At 46.9% G+C, this 18,761-nt stretch overlaps 1 protein-coding gene across 1 annotated transcript in view; it reads right to left on the reverse strand.

Moving 5' to 3' along the window:
* The window catches only part of LOC119453342 (glutamate receptor ionotropic, NMDA 2B-like), a 235,642-nt gene extending 217,933 nt beyond the window's left edge, over nt 1-17,709 (reverse strand). Inside the window, 1 exon segment of the mRNA XM_049667812.1 lies at nt 17,391-17,709. The gene's annotated coding sequence lies outside the window, so the exon portion shown is untranslated.
* Between the last annotated feature and the right edge of the window lie 1,052 nt (nt 17,710-18,761).

Consider the following 18,761-nt stretch of genomic DNA (forward strand, 5'->3'; position numbering starts at 1 on the left):
ATTGATTCATCAAAGGACATCAAACGCCACGCGGCACTGAAAAGCACGCTGTGCGCTAAATTGGCTTATTAATGTTGCTCTGCAATAAACTTTACTTTGCGCAAAAGTAATATAATGCGGACCTACAGGCCAAGTCTACCTTATCAAAGTAAAGCTAACCAAACCTCTTCATTTGACTAATAACACTTACTTGTGCGCTCAAACTTATAAGGAACAAAAAGGAAGCAAGTATAATAGACACATATACCTTATAAGTAAGCAAATCATTAATTAGGCAGTGAGGCATTGTTAGCCAAACACTGAAGGCAATCAACGCTTTCGTCATTGGACTCAAACAATTTACTGCTTTTCTAAAAGTCAGAAAGATAAAAAAACGCCAATAAACTGACAAAGTCTACTTTACCTGAGGGTGGCGTTAATTAAGTGCCACACTTGAGCTAACCAAAGCTTGTTATTTCACCCATAATATTTCACTTGTCTTACAGAAATTCTCAAGAAACCTATCACATGTTAAATGAACAGGGTCACTTTTAAAGATTATAACGCGAATTATAGATAGCACTATTGTGTATATTCGATAATGAAGCTAATGGAAACTTTTGACTACACTCTGGGAGTCTCAGCCATCTCGTATAATATGTGAATGAAAGCACTAACAGCTTCACGACTAAATTCTCTATTGCTGGCAATTAAATATTTTACCATCGTATTTTGTTATAAAAAATATACACCAGCAGTTCCTTTAAGTACGTCTCAACCGGTTTACCATGGTAATCAAGGCAAACGGTCATGCTCATAAAAACCAATACGGGCTAAGAAATTCAGTCACTGTAACTATAGTTGTCATGTCAGCAACGGCTTCAATGGAAAACACATGCGTGTCAAATTCATCCTGTAGGGCGGACGACGCCATGGCTTTTGAAAACCTGTTAGATGCGACTGTTTGTTCGACTATTCTGGAAGACAGCTACTCAGATTTTTACAATCAGAATCTATAAAACACATTTGAACAACTTCCAACGATTTCCAGCAGTCGGGGTATCACCTCTCCGAGTCGCCATCCGGGCAGCATCAGAGGGTTACTACACACAAGTGCCTCCCATGTAAGGTTAAAAACACACGTGCATCCAAAATTATTTTATCCATCGAATGACACGTCGGATACGTGGCTATTCCGATTCTTGTAACCCGATGGAACTTGCTCATAACCGGGGGCAAACTTGCTGGATGTGGCTACTGGTACAACTGGCCAAGGAGGTGGCTGCTCCGACTGCTGGAACCGGTTACAACCTGTTGAAAGACTGTTGTATGAGACTGTTGGTACTACTTCCGCTGCTAGCAGTTGTAACGTGTTAAAAACTTGTCAAATTGGGTTATTGTTACCGGTCACACGATCAACCACACTCAATATGTCTCTAGGTTCCGACAGCTCTAGCATACAGGGCAATCATATTTCCGACTCGTCTTCCTAAGAGCGAGATAGTTTTGACGAATGTGTATTTTCCATTCTAGGTACTAAACCTAAATCTTCAGAACCGTTCGATCCGTCGGACTACGGGTAAGAATTATTGCTCCTGTGGCCCTTTCAAACCTGTTGAAAACCTCTCGAGGAATTGATGTAAATTGGTTGTGTGCATTGTTGTCAGGATCAGTCGTGTACACCGGATCAGCTGATGTTGACGAGCATGCGTTAGGTGTTTACGGGGTAAACACTTCTGCGCCAACACCATTCGATTCGTCGGACAAATCGTCGGAACGATGCTTGCACGTGGATGTTGCTATACCTGCAAGAAATTCGTTAAGAGTTTTTATGATAACTTTACTTGAAAGACTTCTGGTACGACTATCCGCATGGTTTTTACGCACACGTACATAGACGATCTAATGCGTGGAACACGTGACTCTACCAAGCCTACCGCCAGTACCAAGCTTGGATGTCAGATCATACCACGGATGCGGACCAGGGCTTTACGTAGGGATTGTGCCAGGTCGTACCGATGTACAAAGCACGAGCCACACTCGTGCGGCGTCCCTCATTTGCATTTATTATTTTCATTATCAACGGCCACCAATTTACGCGGTGAACGCCGGGGAGACGGCGCCACAGAGCGCATCAACCTGGAATCCTGGTGTCGAAACAAAAGTGGTCGCTCTATCTACGCATCAGCTATTGTTGGACTACACGAGCACGAGGTCACGGGATTGATTTTGCGGCCGTGACTTCAGCGCACCGTTAAAGGCGAAATACGAAACCACTCGTGTTATTACATCGTCATGAACGTTACAGAACCCCAAGGGATCGGAATTAGCTTGTAAGTAAAACCTTCTTAAACAGAGATCATAAACGGCCGACTGACGCGAGGAACATGGACGGAAAGGAAGACCTAAGCTGGGTGTCTCACGTCTTCTCATTTGCCGATGTATTTTTCACTGTTTTACCGTTACTACTGCTGAACCAACTGCCCGAGCTTCCAACCTGATGAATAGTCAATCGTCACATCTTGGGTAACAATTAGTGTCCGCCCAGTCATCCACGCCACGCAGTGTCCAATGACATCCGCACTGCTCTGAGTCATTGCTCTACCTAAGGCACCTACGTCATTACGAGGGGACGCTTTCTTCCATCGCACGTCAGCGCTTGATAATGGTGATGAAGACGACGGCGATAACTACAAGAATGATGATGATGATTAGAGTATATCCGGGCCCACGCGGACGCATGTACGCAGAATGCCCCATTACGTTCGTACTGTGCCTGTCTTAGCCATTACTTTACTTAATGGCTCTATATCATTACAAAAAACACCTTTTCTTTGTTTATTTCTTTTTCGTTATCTCGTTCTTTCTTTCTGTCCTTTCTGGCAAGACACCGTAGGTGGGCCGGAAGACTGTAGTTTTGCTTGATGGCACAACGACGAGAAGCTGACGCGAGCTTTATTCTCTCACATCATAAATTCTTCCGGTCCCACTGAAAGAAAACAAGAAGGTAAAGAAGAAGTAACCGCTGCCTAATTAGCCGGATAATGCCTCTTGAATAATCTTCAAATAATTACCGCCAATATCACGCCCGTGGTAGGCGTCTTGCCTAATTACTAACACCCCCGTCGGTTCCATTAGCGACAGCGGCACATAAAGGTGACATTCGATCGCGCCAATTACTGGTGGCCCGAGGGAAGCAATGAATTTGTACTTCTTTTCCACCACGGACGTAATTAAAACGCGGCTCCTTCTTTCAAAATGGCATATGGTATCAAGTATATTAAAACGCAGCGCCACGAACTGCAGGGTAAAGTCTCGAGCGCGTATACGTCAGCGGGCTTCACATGACCCGCCCGCGGTGGCTTAGTGACTACGGCGTTCTGCTGCCTCAAGGCAGCGTCGAGGGTTGGATTCGCGGCAGTGGTGATGGAGGCCGATCGAAAAAAAAAATATATCTTGCACTAAGAATTACGTTTGCCTTAAAGGGACAGTAAAGACGACAAATCATGGAGAGACAGGAAGACAGCGGTGTGGATTAGAGAGAAAAGAGGGCAGCCAATATTCTTGTTGACATTAAGATACAAAGTTACAGCGACATTTCACTTCAAGAGCGCGGGATACGCGCAAGCGTATGGAGGCCACGAACATGCGCCAGCGACCACCGCGGAATCACAAACGGAAAGGGCACGAACACGGCGATTCTCTTCTCCACCTCCAGGCGCCTTCCTCCTCCAGCGCTCGCTTCCCTATCTGCGACAAACATAATTTCGCCGATTTCGCAGACGGGGCAGCTACTCTTGCGCGTAAGAAATCGAGTTGGGCAGGCCATGTAATTTGTTGGGCCGATAACCGATGGTCTGTTAAGAGGACGGCAGAGAACTAGGTGGTGAGATGAAATTAGGAAATTCGCAGGCATAGGATGGTGTCAGCAGGCCCAAGACGGTGATGATGTTGATTATCATGATGATAACCTTTGGGGTTGTCAATGAATGTAGGCGCGATAGCAGACGGAATCGTCTATATAAAGTTTATCCAATTCGTCAGGTCTGATAGCGTGAAGCCTTCTCCTCTATCAATCTGTTCTAAAATTTATCTGTGATACAGAGCTGCCTTTCAATCAACCTCTGTCAATTCGTCAATGAATACAATCCTCATCTGTGAAACTGTAGAATCTATCTCGTCATCATCATTGTCAGCCTGTCTTTATGTTCACTACAGGATGAAGGCGCGCCTCTCCCAGTGATCTGCAATTACCCCTGACTTCAGCTAGCTGATTTGAGATCGTGCCTGGAAGTTCTCTAATATCATCACTCCACCTACATTTCTGTCGTCTGTGACTATGCTGTCTTTTCCTTGGTACCCATTTTTTTTACTCTAATTTACGTTATTCGATAAAGTGCAGGAGTAGGGTTTAAGATTGATATGCATAAGACACAGGTAATGTTCAATAGCCTATGAAGAGAACAAGAATTTGTGATCGGCAGTCAGCTCCTGTGAAAAGTACGTCTATCTAGGTCAATCACAGGGACTTCTGGTTGTGAGAAGAAAATTTATAGAAGAATAAAAATGGCTTGGAGCGCATGCGGCAGGCATTACCAAATCATCAGCGGCAGCTTACCGCCTATCCTTGAATAGAAAAGTCTACAATCACGTCGACGACGTCGACGTCGTCACGTCGTCACGTCGTCTACGTCGACGACGACGACGAAGTGCTTCTTTTGTGGAACACAACCTGCCCGTCTCTCTGCTTTTCTGGACTTTTCACTGGTTTTGTGGGGCCTGCCGCCCCACATCTCGCGGTGATGGCTGTGCAACCTCCCGAGGCCCCGTCCGGTTCCGGTTCATCAACGGGAATCGCTTCGAGGAAGCGCGGAAATACATCTAGCGACAGCGAGGATACTGAACTGTACTCCGCCTCTGCTGACGAGTCATCGCAAGACGGCTTTGAACCTGTCTTGCACCGTAAAGCCAAGCGAAGGATCGTCAATGCATCTTCGGTGTCAAGTTCGTTCACCGTAAAAACTGCACCTCAACGATGGCCTCATACCGTCCTGTTTGTGCCAGAGCACTCGACAGACAATCTGCGCGTCCTCAACAGGCAAGCACTGTCTTTGTTTCTTGAGAACACTGTACCAAACGAGATCAAGGATGTGAGGATAAACACGCGGAAAAACGTCTTAGCCGTCGACGTGATGACCACGAGTGCGCTGAGCCCTCTGCAGCGTATAACGCAGCTGGGCAACATAAGGGTTCGATCCATTGTCCCAGCGGATGGTACCATCATTGCAGGAGTCATTTATGACATTGACATTGAGATCCCTGACACAGACCTTCCAGTGCTCATAAAACCAGCAAGTGAGAGCAACGTTATTGTGCACGTTGGCCGTCTTGGCAAGACACGTTGTGTGAAATTAACGTTCAAGGGTGATTGCCTTCCTTCCTACGTGAAGGTTGGCCACTTCCGCCACCCGGTTCGACCATTCGTTCCAAAACCGCTGCAATGTTATAACTGCCAGAGGATCGGCCATGTGAAGGGCGTTTGCACGAATTCAGCCACATGTCCCCGATGCGCCGAGCCACACTCAGAACAAAACTGTAATGCGACTGTTTTGAAGTGCCCTAACTGTCAAGGCGCTCACAGTGCTTCATCCAAAGACTGCCCGAAGATTAGGAAGGAATGTTCTGTGCTCAAACAAATGGTACGGGACAGTTCCACCCACAAGGAGGCCGCTGAAGCAGTGCGACGTAGACGCCGCCGCCGCCGACGGTCCTCACGTAGGACTGCGCCAGCTTCGAAAAATGCGTTACCTCTTCAAGTAACAAAGTCACCTGCAGTTCCCAGCGCAGCAAACGCTGACACAGGACGGCAGAAAACTACGAGACGTCTCTCTACAGATGAATGGCCACCGCTTCCAAGTACACGACCTATTGATACGCAGCAGCAAGTGCCACATCCAGTACAGCAAGCTGCTCCATCGGATGAGGTGCGACATACAGATCAGCAAGTGGTATCGCTACTGCGATCCTTAATGAATGCCATTCGCGTGTTGCTGAGCAACATGCACACAACGTCAGCCAAAAGTGCACTGCAAGTACTGGACACACTAAGTCCGGTGCTGGCAGCCCTTGAGTAAATCATGGCTCACCAGCAGCTGTCTTTTCGAGAGGAGGTCCGAAAAGCAGCAATCTTCCAGTGGAATGCCCGGGGACTACGATCGCGCATCGCCGATTTCCGACGGTTCGTGTACGCCAACAGGTTTCCCATCATCATCATCTGTGAGCCGAATTTATCGAACTCAATCAGGCTATCCGGCTATGAATCATTTATGTCATCAACTAGTGGTGAAAAAAGCAAGGTTATGGTGTTTATTCGCCGTGACCTCACTTACATTCTTCAACCTGTGCCACCTCATGACGATAACCAATACGTATGCTTAACAGTAAAGAAGAAAAGACTTACCGTCACTGTTGTTGGTGCGTACCTATCACCATCAAGTAGATTTGACTCCAAAAGATTACGAGATATCCTGTCAGCAACGCCTGATCCATGGATTATCATCGGGGACTTCAACGCACATCATACAATCTGGGGAAGTACGAAAATCAACGCGAAAGGCAGAGCCTTGGTATCATTCGCCTCCGACAGCGAGCTCTGGGTTTTAAATGACGGCAGTCCTACTTTTTTACGCGGCTGCACATACAGCAGCTGTCTTGACTTGGCCTTCGTATCACGAAGTCTCGTCAGGCGTACAGGATGGTTTACGGACATTGAAACGCACGGGAGTGACCATATTCCCACATATGTCAAGATCAGAGGACTGTCGTCGTCGAAATCAAGTGATACCATCCGAAGAGTGGACTGGCCCAAATTCCAGGCTGTTATTGAAGACCAATGTCAAGGTAATTTATTACATAATTTGGAAGAAATAATCAAAACCACAGTGCAAGACAGTACACGTACTCTAATGCGCTCTTCGAAATTCACTGAATTTGACGTAGAATTAGAGCGACTTCGAGCTATACGGCGACGTGCCGAACGTAGATACCGACGCACGAAGTCAATGGACGATCTACGGACCGCTAGACGCCTACAAAAGAAGATCCAGCGCCGGTTAGATAAGCTAGAGTCACAACGCTGGACTGCTTTCTGTGAATCGTTGGACCCTCGCAAGCCCCTATCGCACTTATGGAGGACGGTGCGAGGGCTCAGGACGCCACCCGTACAACAGTCTCCATTCAAGGCTCTGGCCCTCTTCCAACAACGACCAGATATTGAGGTCGCAGAAGACTTCTGTGCCAGATTATCCGGGCAGCACACAGCTTCCAACAACTTATCACGTTTCATCAGCTTCCCGGCACCACGTGACCCCCGCATGGATCTTCCATTTTCAATCCATGAACTCAAGGCGGCGCTAGCTTTGTGCAGACACACGTCGTCACCCGGACCTGACGGAATTTCTTACAGAGCTCTGTGTCATCTCGGTGAGCGGGCGAGGAGTGTTCTTCTTGAAATCTATAATGAATCCTGGCGAGCTGGCACACTTCCCACAAGCTGGAAGACTAGTCGCATAGTTCCGCTACTGAAGGCTGGAAAGTCTCCGTTGGAACTTTCTTCGTATCGCCCGATTGCATTGGCGAGCTGCGTGGGAAAAGTGATGGAGCGGATGATCCTCGGACGCTTGGAGTGGTACTTGGAATACCACAACGTCTACCCAGATGCCATGGCAGGATTCCGACGCGGCCGCTCGTCGATTGATAATGTCGTCGACCTGGTTACCTATGTTCAGCACCAAAAAGGGTGTAAACGTCTGTGCGCTTCTTTGTTCCTCGACGTCAGAGGTGCGTACGACAACGTTACACATGAATCCATCCTCGCCGCTCTCGAAGAGATAGGCCTCGGTGGTCGGATGTTCCGATGGATTCATAGCTATCTCTCTATGCGATCTTTCTTTGTGAGCACCGAGGACGGCCGCACTTCTTTGCATTACACCTACTGTGGCGTCCCCCAAGGTGGCGTACTGAGCCCTACGTTGTTTAACCTTACGCTGATTGGTCTCCTTCATCACCTTCCAAACACAGTTAAATTATCAATGTACGCGGACGACATATGCGTTTGGGCGTCCGGAGTGACACGCCTACAGCTGCGTGCCAGGCTCCAAAAAGCTGCCACTCAGACTGCACACTATCTCCGAAATCAAGGCCTGGAGATTTCATCTGACAAATGTGCACTTGTGGCATTTACGCGTAAGCCTATGACGCATTACAGTGTGTTAATCAATGGTCAGATGATACCATTTGTACGGTCATATAAATTCCTGGGTGTCATTATTGACAGAGACGTTTCATGGAGCCCCCATGTATTGTACATGAAAAAACGGTTGACAGGCGTCTGTCACCTTTTGAAATTCTTCGCTGGAAAGACCTGGGGAATGTCGACAAGCGCTATGCTTCGATTATATAGAGTACTTTTTCTTGGCTTCTTGCGGTACAGCTTGCCAGCATTGACTAACGCAAGTACAACAAGCCTACGTACCATACAAAGTGTGCAGGCCCAGGCGCTGCGGATTTGTCTAGGTCTTCCTCGAAGTGCGTCAACGGCGGCAACTATTGCAATCGCCAGAGACCACCTCATAAAGACCCACATCGCAGTTGAAGCAATACGAATGCACGTAAGGCACCTTGCACGGACTCCTTGCCACCATCTAGCCTCTCTACCTGCGGAGAGACCACACGCCTCGTTCTGCCGAATGATATCCGCACATCGTGAGGCTATACCATCTTGCTTCACACCTGCCGCGAGACCTTCCACTCCTCCTTGGTGCCTCATTCAGCCAACGATCATCCTGACAGTACCTGGCGTCCGGAAAAAAGCAGATATGTCATCGCCGGCTCTTAAACAGCTTACCTTACTCCTATTATATGAAAAGTACCGGAATTACACCCACATATACACCGACGGTTCCGTCTTGCAGAACAGCTCTACCGCCGCTGTCGTTATCCCAGAAAAAGCCACCACTATCAAGATGAAAACATCTCACTTGACAACGTCAACGGCAGCAGAACTGGCAGCGCTTCGAGTCGCACTACATTTTATTAATGATGAACCAGCACACAAATGGTCCGTTTTCTGCGACTCGAAGACGGCACTGCAGAGTTTACTGTCAGCCTTACGGCGCGGTCCACAGGAACAGCTGGTTTTCGAAATCACAGAGGCCATACATCACCTGACTGAAAAAGGACACGAAATAATCTTTCAGTGGCTGCCAAGTCACTGTGGAATTATTGGCAATGAACGTGCCGATCAAGCTGCTCGTTTAGCTCATGAACAAGACAACCGCCTATCGATCCCGCTGTCTAGGACAGATGCTGCAAGGATGCTCCGCCTGCTTGCACGCCAATGCACTTCATCAGACTGGAATAAACCACATTTTATGCACGCCCGATTATACACCTTGGATCCAACCTTAAGCCTTAGACTTCCAACAAGACTTCCCCGAAGAGATGCGACCCTTCTGTGTAGGCTATGGTTGGGCGTCGCGTTCACCAATGCCTACGCGTTCCGCATAGGGATGGCCGACAGTGCAGCATGTGACAATTGTGGAGACGCGGAAACGATTCGTCATGTTCTTTGTGAGTGCCCACAATACAGTGTGCAGAGACAATCGCTCTCCGTCGTGCTGAACCAGTTGGATGACCAGCCGTTATCGGAAGAAACAATTCTGCAACATCGACGCGACTCAACATCGCATCAGAAGGCCGTGCAAGCGCTCCTGCGGTTCCTGAAGTCCACTGGCCTGTGTGAACGTCTGTGACTGGAACGCCTCCTTTGTTACCAATGCCTGTGTTTTTTTTTTCTGTTTTTTTTTTCGCTCTCTCTCTCTCTCTTTGCACTCTCTCCAACCCCTTTATCCCCCACCCCAGTGTAGGGTAGCAAACCGGAAACTGACTTCTGGTTAACCTCCCTGCCTTTCCTCTCTCGCTTGCTCTCTCTCTCTCTACAATCATTGCATTCTACCGTTGCTAACGTATGGCGCAGAAACTTGGAGGGTTAATAAAGAAGCTCGAGAACAAGTTAAGGACCGCACAAAGAGCGATGGAACGAAAAATGTTAGGCGTAAAGTGTAACAGAACGGAAGAGAGCTGTGTGGATCAGAGTGCAAACGGGAATAGTTGATATTCAGGTTGACATTAAGAGGAAGAAATGGAGCCGCGCAGGCCAAATAACTGGTGGTTCAGTAAAGTTACAATTCATCTATCAACTCCCTAAAACTCCTCAGTGACAGAAAGCTATTGTGTTAATGATAAACCGTTTGTGTAGACGTCAAATGGATGGCGCGCAGCCAGTTGCGAGCCGGTTCAAATCCATCCTCCATAGTATTACTTCGCATTCCTAGATGTCGTTGTGTTACCAGTTCGTGCGCTGCAAAAAAAAAAAGATAAAGAAAGGAAAAGCCCGGATACGAGTCAGCACATCGTAACGGAATGCTGAGATATTCACCCAGAGAGACCCGTAGGGAGTGTCGACCTTCCAAAAGCACAGGGATTCAAAGAAGGTGGAAGAGGTAACTGGTCAGCAGTCAAGATAAGTAAGAGACGATTTGAGTATTGATGGACGAAAAGCAAGGCTAAGATTGATACAACCGGAGTCATTGCAAGTGTAGGTAAATGTGTTGTATAGTGATGAACGTTTTAAATGCAAAAGTTAAGATCGAGATCAGTTCGGCGAAACGCTAGATAGCTATAGATGTACTAAAACCTGATTAAATTAAGCGGGCTAGGAGACTATTTGTCTCCGCCCCGTTTCAAAGGTCATGAAAATCATCATCATCATCATCGAATGGGACGGTGCTCATGTTCTACCATACTAGGTAAGTGCGGTAGAATGTGTCATGCGAGTCCTCGCTCTGCAGAAAAATCTTCCCCATCATAATCCCCACTGCACGGAACTACAACGCGACGCGGCAACGCGTGCGGGCAATGCTTTCTGGCTATATGAGGAGTTGACGTGAGTTTGGTGCAAAGTGAAAGGGGAGAAGATGTATCAGCGCAGCGCGCAGAGACCTCTACCCGCCTTTCAGAAAGTGAAGGCCGGCAAGGGATTAAAAAAGAATAACTGGAGTGTGTGTGGGAGGTGAAAATAGTGTAAGACTTGGCCCCTTCGAAAAAAGGACACTGAATCGAGTTTGCAGTCAATTTGAGTAAACTTGTTACGAGCAAACGAACCACCTCCGCTGCCTCTCTTGAGACAGTGACCTTTGATGATAAGAAAACGAAAAAAAAAGAATGCGAATGCCGGGCGCCTTTCTTTCTCCCTATATTTTCTGGTTCATTGTTCTTTTATATGTGCTGCCTTATTCTCGCTGCTCTGTTCAACCACGCTCCTGTTGCTTCAATTTTGGTCAGTGTAACGAAGTGAGCCCGGCGCTGGAAATGAAATATGCTCGCAAAAAAACAAAAATCAGACGAGGGGAGAGAAAGCGGGAACCCGTTGAATTTGCTTGGAAGGTGAATAAATTTTAGTGCTATGAGACAACATTAACAGGAGGAGGAGCGGGTGGGGAAGTGCAGAGCACTACACGTTCTACGCCTCATCTAATAACATCCGTCATCACTAAGATTTTTTTAACGTCATTAACCCATTCTGCCACATTGTCACCTTGATTGATTAAAAAAAATTATCATATATATATATATATATATATATATATATATATATATATATATATGAGGAATTATTCGGGCTAGCTTTCAAAAGTGAGGGACTTGAGCGATGCTACAAGGTAAACAGAACAAGTGGTTTGTTTCAACAGTTTCGACCGGTAGAGGGGTGTTCATCAGGGTTTACAAGATAAAACATGTCCTTTTGTGTCTGTTTCTTTGTACGCCGTGATGAAGACCACTCTACCGGTCTAAACTGTTGAAATAAAGCCCTTGTTCTACTCACCTGGTAGCATCGCTCATGTTCATATATACATGTATAGTGAGAGTTCACTGTATATATATATATATATATATATATATATATATATATATATATATATATATATATATATATATATATATATATACAGTGAACTCTCACTTCAGTGAACTTCAAGGGACCCAAGGAAACAGTTCACTAAACTGGAAGTGGAAGTTCACTAAACTGAATAATCACTAGAACATGTAACAGCGCAAGGCACACAAGACTTCACGTCGAAAGTGGGAAATGCAAATTATGGAGTCATGGTATATGGAGGGTGGTAAAAGTTACGTTGCTATCTCATTTCGAAAAAAAAATCGGTAATTTTCATTTGCACTGGTACTCTTAAAGCGCAAGTAACAAAGTTTTCCAGAGAATATCTTCCTGTGCACCTACTTTGGCACAGCTTGTTGCTGAGACACGATGCCTCGCAACTTTCCAAGGTATCCTACAGCCTCGGCTAGAGTGGCAGGATTGGAATCTGCCTCTGCCATTGGATCTTCCTCGGCGCACTGTTCTTCTTCGGGACGAAAACTGGAAACAATTTCCAGATTTGATAGTTCAGCACAGGTTCAGCTCGCTCAAAACAATAGTAACCTTCCTTTCACCTTGCCTATACGACAAGACAAAAAAAATGCTTCGCACTTAAACATATTACAGCATGCGTTTCACGCTTAACCACACGCAGGCGAGGCATGACACGGACTATAAAAATATAAGGCATCAGCATAACAAAAATGGATGAAACAAATACTCAAAACAAGGGATGTTAACATAAATCATTTTTAAATGCACGTTACCGAGTCATATTCTAAAAGATGTAGTTGATTTTATGTTTGTAGCAAAGAGTACGCAAGAGTGAAACCACTCAGAAATCTTCTTTTTATCACTTCGTCAGGGATCTAAGTGATGATCTGCCAATACTTATCATCAGGATTGGAGAGTCGCGAGTCGTAGATAAGACAGGACTAGAGTAGAGTAAAAAATTACATTATACCGGTCCGAAATTACCTTTTAAAGCTGGGTATCTTCTTTTTTATTCTGAACTAGGTAGGATATGCTCCAGCAAGAAAATTTAAAGACGCGAGAAATGCACATACGGCAAATATAGAAATGAGTGAGGTTCGGAGATACCTGTTTGTGGGAATTGCTTTTTCAACGCTGAATAAGTGTTCCGTACAATACAGGCGAAAAGTGTAGATCGAAGAATGTTCGACGGAGTACTAGAGCATCAAAGTAGGCATCGTGATAAACGTTCGGGTACGCAGTACGTAGGACCGTATCCGCAGAATCTGCCTTGCGCAAGAGGGTCGCCTCATTGCCTGACATCCAAACGCCCGTGACTTATGATAGTGATCGATGCGATAACAAAACGATACCACTGTGGCGGCGACCAATGGCGTGTGACACTTATCTAAGAGAAGTTTTATCAGCGCACAGCTTATTTCTTCGCACAGTGACATAACTTCTATCTCAAGGCCGGCTTACAACGGCGAGGTACAAGAAGACTTGGCCATGCAGCTAGGTCGCCGATAATTTCCGCATTGGAATGACCAGCAAACAAAAATGCGACTCGCGTGGATATTAAGAAAGCATCGAACACCCGTTGTGCACCTGTCCGCAGTACTACCTACAGTGCATCACTTTTTACACACCGCCTTGTAAACAATCTGGACTTCGGATCACCGACATTCTTGGACAGTGGTCACACCCGTCGCTGAGACTGAAAGCTTATCCATGCGTTACTGCAGCTATTAAGTCCACCAACCTCAGGGACTGTTTATAGTCATGTGCATCGACCTGAATTCACGCAGCCTTCACTCTCTTTCCCTCTTTATTCCCTTTTCTCTCACCCCCGGGTAGGGTAGGTAACCGGACGCTCGCACAATTGCTCTCCCTACCTTACAACTCCGTGCAGTATCTGTCTCTCTAGCTCTGTCAGCGATAAATCGAAACGAATGTCGCGAGTAAGAATATCACTTTCCTCTTAAGATGACACACAAAGGTCACTATTTTTAGCATAGGTCTATTTACCAAGCACGCGATCACCAACCATAAGATGAGAAACGTCGTAACTGTCGTTGATACTTGCAACGCTTCAAGCAGGGAATTTAAAAGGGGGGAGGGGGGATTTGTGCAAGTAACTGTGAGAACAATATACGTTTGAATGGTTTCATTCGTTAACAAAGGGTATTTCGTCGTGGCAACAGGTAATAACCACTCACACAGTTTTAACAAGGCAAATGCTGGGACATTCGTTAGGTTACGTAACACGTCGTTATCTTCACACTACAGCATGCTTCACCGGCTCTGCAACAAAACAAAACAAAATTCTTCCAAAGAATCTCCGGGGTCTCAGTGTTCTTCGCACGCACACAAATCCCACTGCGATCGATCTATTCCCCAAGAAAAGAGCAAACACTAAGAAAGAAAGAAAGAAAGAAAGAAAGAAAGAAAGAAAGAAAGAAAGAAAGAAAGGCGAGGACTCACAAAGAAAAGAAAGCAGGCTCAGCCAACGATGATGGCGATGGCGATCCACACTATACCCGTCGCTTCGCAATCGAGAGGGGTGGAGCCATTTCGCGATGAAACAGCCGCAGCTGCTGTCAATGCTGCACACGTCGCGACCTCGTCGAAAAACTCCACACGAACGCGTTCCTCGCGGGCCGTATCTCTCTCTCTCTGTCTCTCTCAACATCCATAGCACCGATCCTTTATCTTTCTTTTTTCTATTTCCAGAACAGTGAAGATGCCAGCAATACACGTCCTGCGTCTCGGCCCCGGTCGCCGAGTGCGAATTGCAAGCTACACGCTTCGGCATCGGTACATTGTCAAAAAACTCCAATTTTTTTCACCCCAGGAGACAACTCCACAGCAAGGTATAGATTGAAGCGTTATGTGACACTGTCACACTGCCCACTCTGGGGAACCGGTCGAGAATCGGGTAGCACGTATGAGAAATCAGAGTATATCGGAATCTGCCAAAAAAAATATAAAGAAAAGACGAGGGTATAGCTGCAGAAGGCGAGAGGAGAACCGACGTGCTCGCTCTTTTTTTTTTTTTTTGCTACATGCGCATGAATCCGACAGTCACTGAAGCAAGGAAAGTGTATCCGCCACCATGACCCTGAGTGGCGCTGGCTAACACTCCCAGGCATACATCCTGTACAGATACACTGGTACTCGTGAAAGTGGAAAGGAGGACGGCTTCCGCAGTAGCCACCTGGTAGAGCATCGCGAGCGCAAAGTGGAAAACGTGTGTTGGAATCCCTATACTGCGGCAAGTTTCTCTTTGTCTACTTGTCTTTTCCTGTTTCCTTTTTCTTTTTTACGCTTGAACTAAGTAGAACAGTTATTTGCTGCCATGCTTTCTTGGCATTCATTGTCTTTGGGCTTCATATGATTTTAACTGAAGTCATGTTTGGGTTGGCTTGTGTTAATAAAAAGAAAGAATTCGGAGAGTAGAAAGAAATGAAAATACGCGAACAAAAGCACATAACAAACCGGAATATATTCAACGAACGAATAGAAAACGAACAGTGTGGTCTGAATTTATCATTTGAAACTGCATGCATCCGTACGAAAAATCCCGAATTGCTGAGCACACCATTCCGTCACTGATGCCCAAGCGTCGAGGCACCCAAGGACCGCAGAACAGGAACACTTCAAAGTACAGTATATAACTGACCGTCGTTTCGGAAGTTCTTTTGCGCAAAAACGGGAAATTCTCGACACGAAAGAAAGCCCAACAGTGCCGCAGTTTCCATGTGATATTTCTACTCGCTTCCACATGGCTCATAATATTCTGCCATAGTTTGAAAGGCTACCATATATATGCAAGCTATAGTGCACGTTCTGCATCCTTGGCAAAAGTGCAAGCTATGCGTTTTAGAGCGATAGGTTCTCATAAAACTCCGACTTTCAGCACAACATACAACTAGGTACCACTCATATACATTCATTCACCTTTTCAATTCGCTTCCGTAGCACATAATGTTTCCTTCCCTTTCACAGATTATTACGCATACGAGCCGCACAGGTACTGTATCTCTGCCTCGGTTGTCCAGTGCAAATTGAAATCTCTACACGTTATTATAAACTCAGATTCTGCCCACTAAAGAGGGCTGAACGACAGCAACATTAACTGTATTTTTTTTTCTCATTGCTTTTCATTGCGCACATTTTCTTTTTTTTTTTTTTTGTACTGTTTGTAAGGGCAGCTTAAGAGCAAGCTACATACCGCCGGCCACACTAGACTACGGTACACGGAATCCATAAAAAAAATACTTCGCGTGATGTTAGTGCATGGTGGTTCTAATTTATTGCGTCACTGTGTTGGTCCCAACGGCTTCGAATTCGAGGCCGTGTGCCCATTCTTAGTGGAAATTCAACTGTTGCGCAAAAATTTGGGGCCAGATTCACAAAACTTCTCTTTCGTAGGTGTTCTTTGCCATTGACCGGCCGCCTTAGATAATAATCCTGCATCCAGATTGGCTGAAATTCTTTCTTGCGAACAATTCTAGCGTAAGAAGTCTTTGTGAACTCGGGCCCTGGTGTACCGTAAAATTTTTGTTCTCAGCCGCCGGAGCCGATTTAGATCACGAGATGCACCAAAACAGCACCCGCATTCCCTCTCATTTTTTTTTCCTTCAGCTCACATCGAGAGGCAATTTCTCGCGCCCCATTTTTCAAAGGGGGAGTGCATGTGAAAGCTATATGTATATTCATTCCACATCACCGGCCCAGTCTCACAACCGCAAAAGCTTGGCTGCGCATGTCAAATCCATGCGCTCTCGAAAGCTCCGATCATCTACGCAGAAGGCGACTGCATTGACAGCGTGACGCATCTTCGCATCCAATCGCAGAAAATCTAGCACAAGAAACCATCCCACCCATCCCAACAGCCATGCCTTCATGTTTTCACATTTCCGTTTCTTCAGCATCACCCACACCGCTCCGCCATATGCAATAAAAAAAACAAAACAAAGAAAAAAAAGTGTAAAGAAAGTAACCGCCAAGTTGGCTACACCGGCAAACCTTTGGTCACGGAACACAGGCGGTAGTCTCTAAGCGTAGATTCAAAACGTACGAAGCACTAAAGTCTCCACCAAATCAACCGCAGTCACAAGAACGCAAGAGCGGCACCGAAAACGCAGTGCTTCAAAGTCGAGGTCACCGGTCGCACAGCACTAAAATAAACAAAAAAAAAAATCTAACCACACGCGCACTCACACGCATGCCCGCAGATCAACTCGTCACAGTCAACATCAAAAAGAGAGAGAGAGAAAGAAAAGAAAGCAGGGACATGGCGCTACAGCACGGCCGTTGCCAAAACAAAGATGATCCGAACGCACCACTTCTCCGGCACCCAAATCTAGGGCACTCATCGCGAATAAAAAAAAATGATAAGCTCAAAGATGACGTCTGTGCGAAGCAACACTATACTGACCGGTCGACGTGTGCTGCTCTGCGACACCGGCTGCTCCGCGGTTTCGACGGTGACGACGCCGGACTCCCCAGGCTTTGCAGCAGCAGCACAGCAGTAGCGGGCGGCAGGCTGGTTGCCCCCGGCGGGCGACGGTTTAACTCCGAGCCGCGGGCCGGCGGCGAGAGCGTGTGGCTGAGGGGGGCGAAGCGACGAGCAGGAGCAGCGAGCGGGCGTTGCGCGCGGCGCGCTGCCCTTGCGGCCGCCGCGGCTTCGTCTGTTGGCCTGCAGCGGCGGGCGTCCAAGCGGCGCGCGCTACACGCTGCTCCTACCCTCCACTCATTGCTCCGCACTGCGTCCGCGCCACCGACGACGACGCCAAGCGCAACAGGCGAACGCCGCCGGCTTTATCTCTCCCTCCTCTCTCTCTCTCTTTCCAGTCTTTTTTTTTTTTTTTCGCCCCCTCTTCCTTCCGTTCTGGGAGAGCTAGGGGCTTGCCTGCTCGGCGTGGCTTACGAACCCCGCGCTCTGCCACCGACCGGAGCCCCCCGGAAGGGGAAGGGAGTAGCAAGAAGGAAGGAGATGTTAGAGAGAGGGTCAGTTGGCCCTCTCGCATCCCAGTTGGAAAGCGATACCGGGTGGAACGGTTGCGGCGGAATGACGCTAGGTGCACAATGAGCGCTGCTGTCGCGTTCGCGGTCGAGAATCCTGTTTCCGTTGGAGCTTGCTGATTTGATTCGACTAGGCGCACGTGTGTGGCCGCTTTTCGGAGGGTTGTGTCTCACCAATTGCATGGTGATAGCTGTAATAGGTTCAGCTCATGCACTTTATATGGTATTGCAGCCGGAACCTGTGGCTGATCTTGTCGTCATGTCATCGCAGAAGGCCGCAGCAGCTTTGAAAAGTGCGTTGCACTGGTTTTAGCTTATGCCGTAGATCGGCTGAGGTTGCCTTCCAAAGGGTGTGAGTTTCATGCCGTCGTCGTTGTCACGTTGGAGACGAGATGACGTCCTTATCACCGTTATGCCACCGTTGTCGTCATTGTCCGGCCAGCTTTCTCTTTTCTGGCGGCACATAAGGCTTTCGTTTGAGTGACCGACAATTTTTGCCCCAGTTTGTTTAGCGAGGTTTATTGCGCCAAGTAGGTCCGGTTCAAAATAAGGATTACATTCCAATTGTTTTCCTCTTCACACTTCACAAGTGGTCCCAATTGCGCTCCAGATGCATTACCATCGCGATCTGATGGTCGTGAGTGGAGGATAATAAGAAGCGAATGAAATCGAGTGAAAGGAATTGCTGAATTTTACTCGCCCAGGTGTCTCTCTCATCAATAGTTGTAGTGCTTAAGTTGGGTTTCATTCGTTTGGCTTTAAAATTTATTTGATTTGTGTCGCT

The sequence above is a fragment of the Dermacentor silvarum genome, chromosome 5 (genome assembly GCF_013339745.2).
Source record: "Dermacentor silvarum isolate Dsil-2018 chromosome 5, BIME_Dsil_1.4, whole genome shotgun sequence".
Lineage (NCBI taxonomy): Eukaryota > Metazoa > Arthropoda > Arachnida > Ixodida > Ixodidae > Dermacentor > Dermacentor silvarum.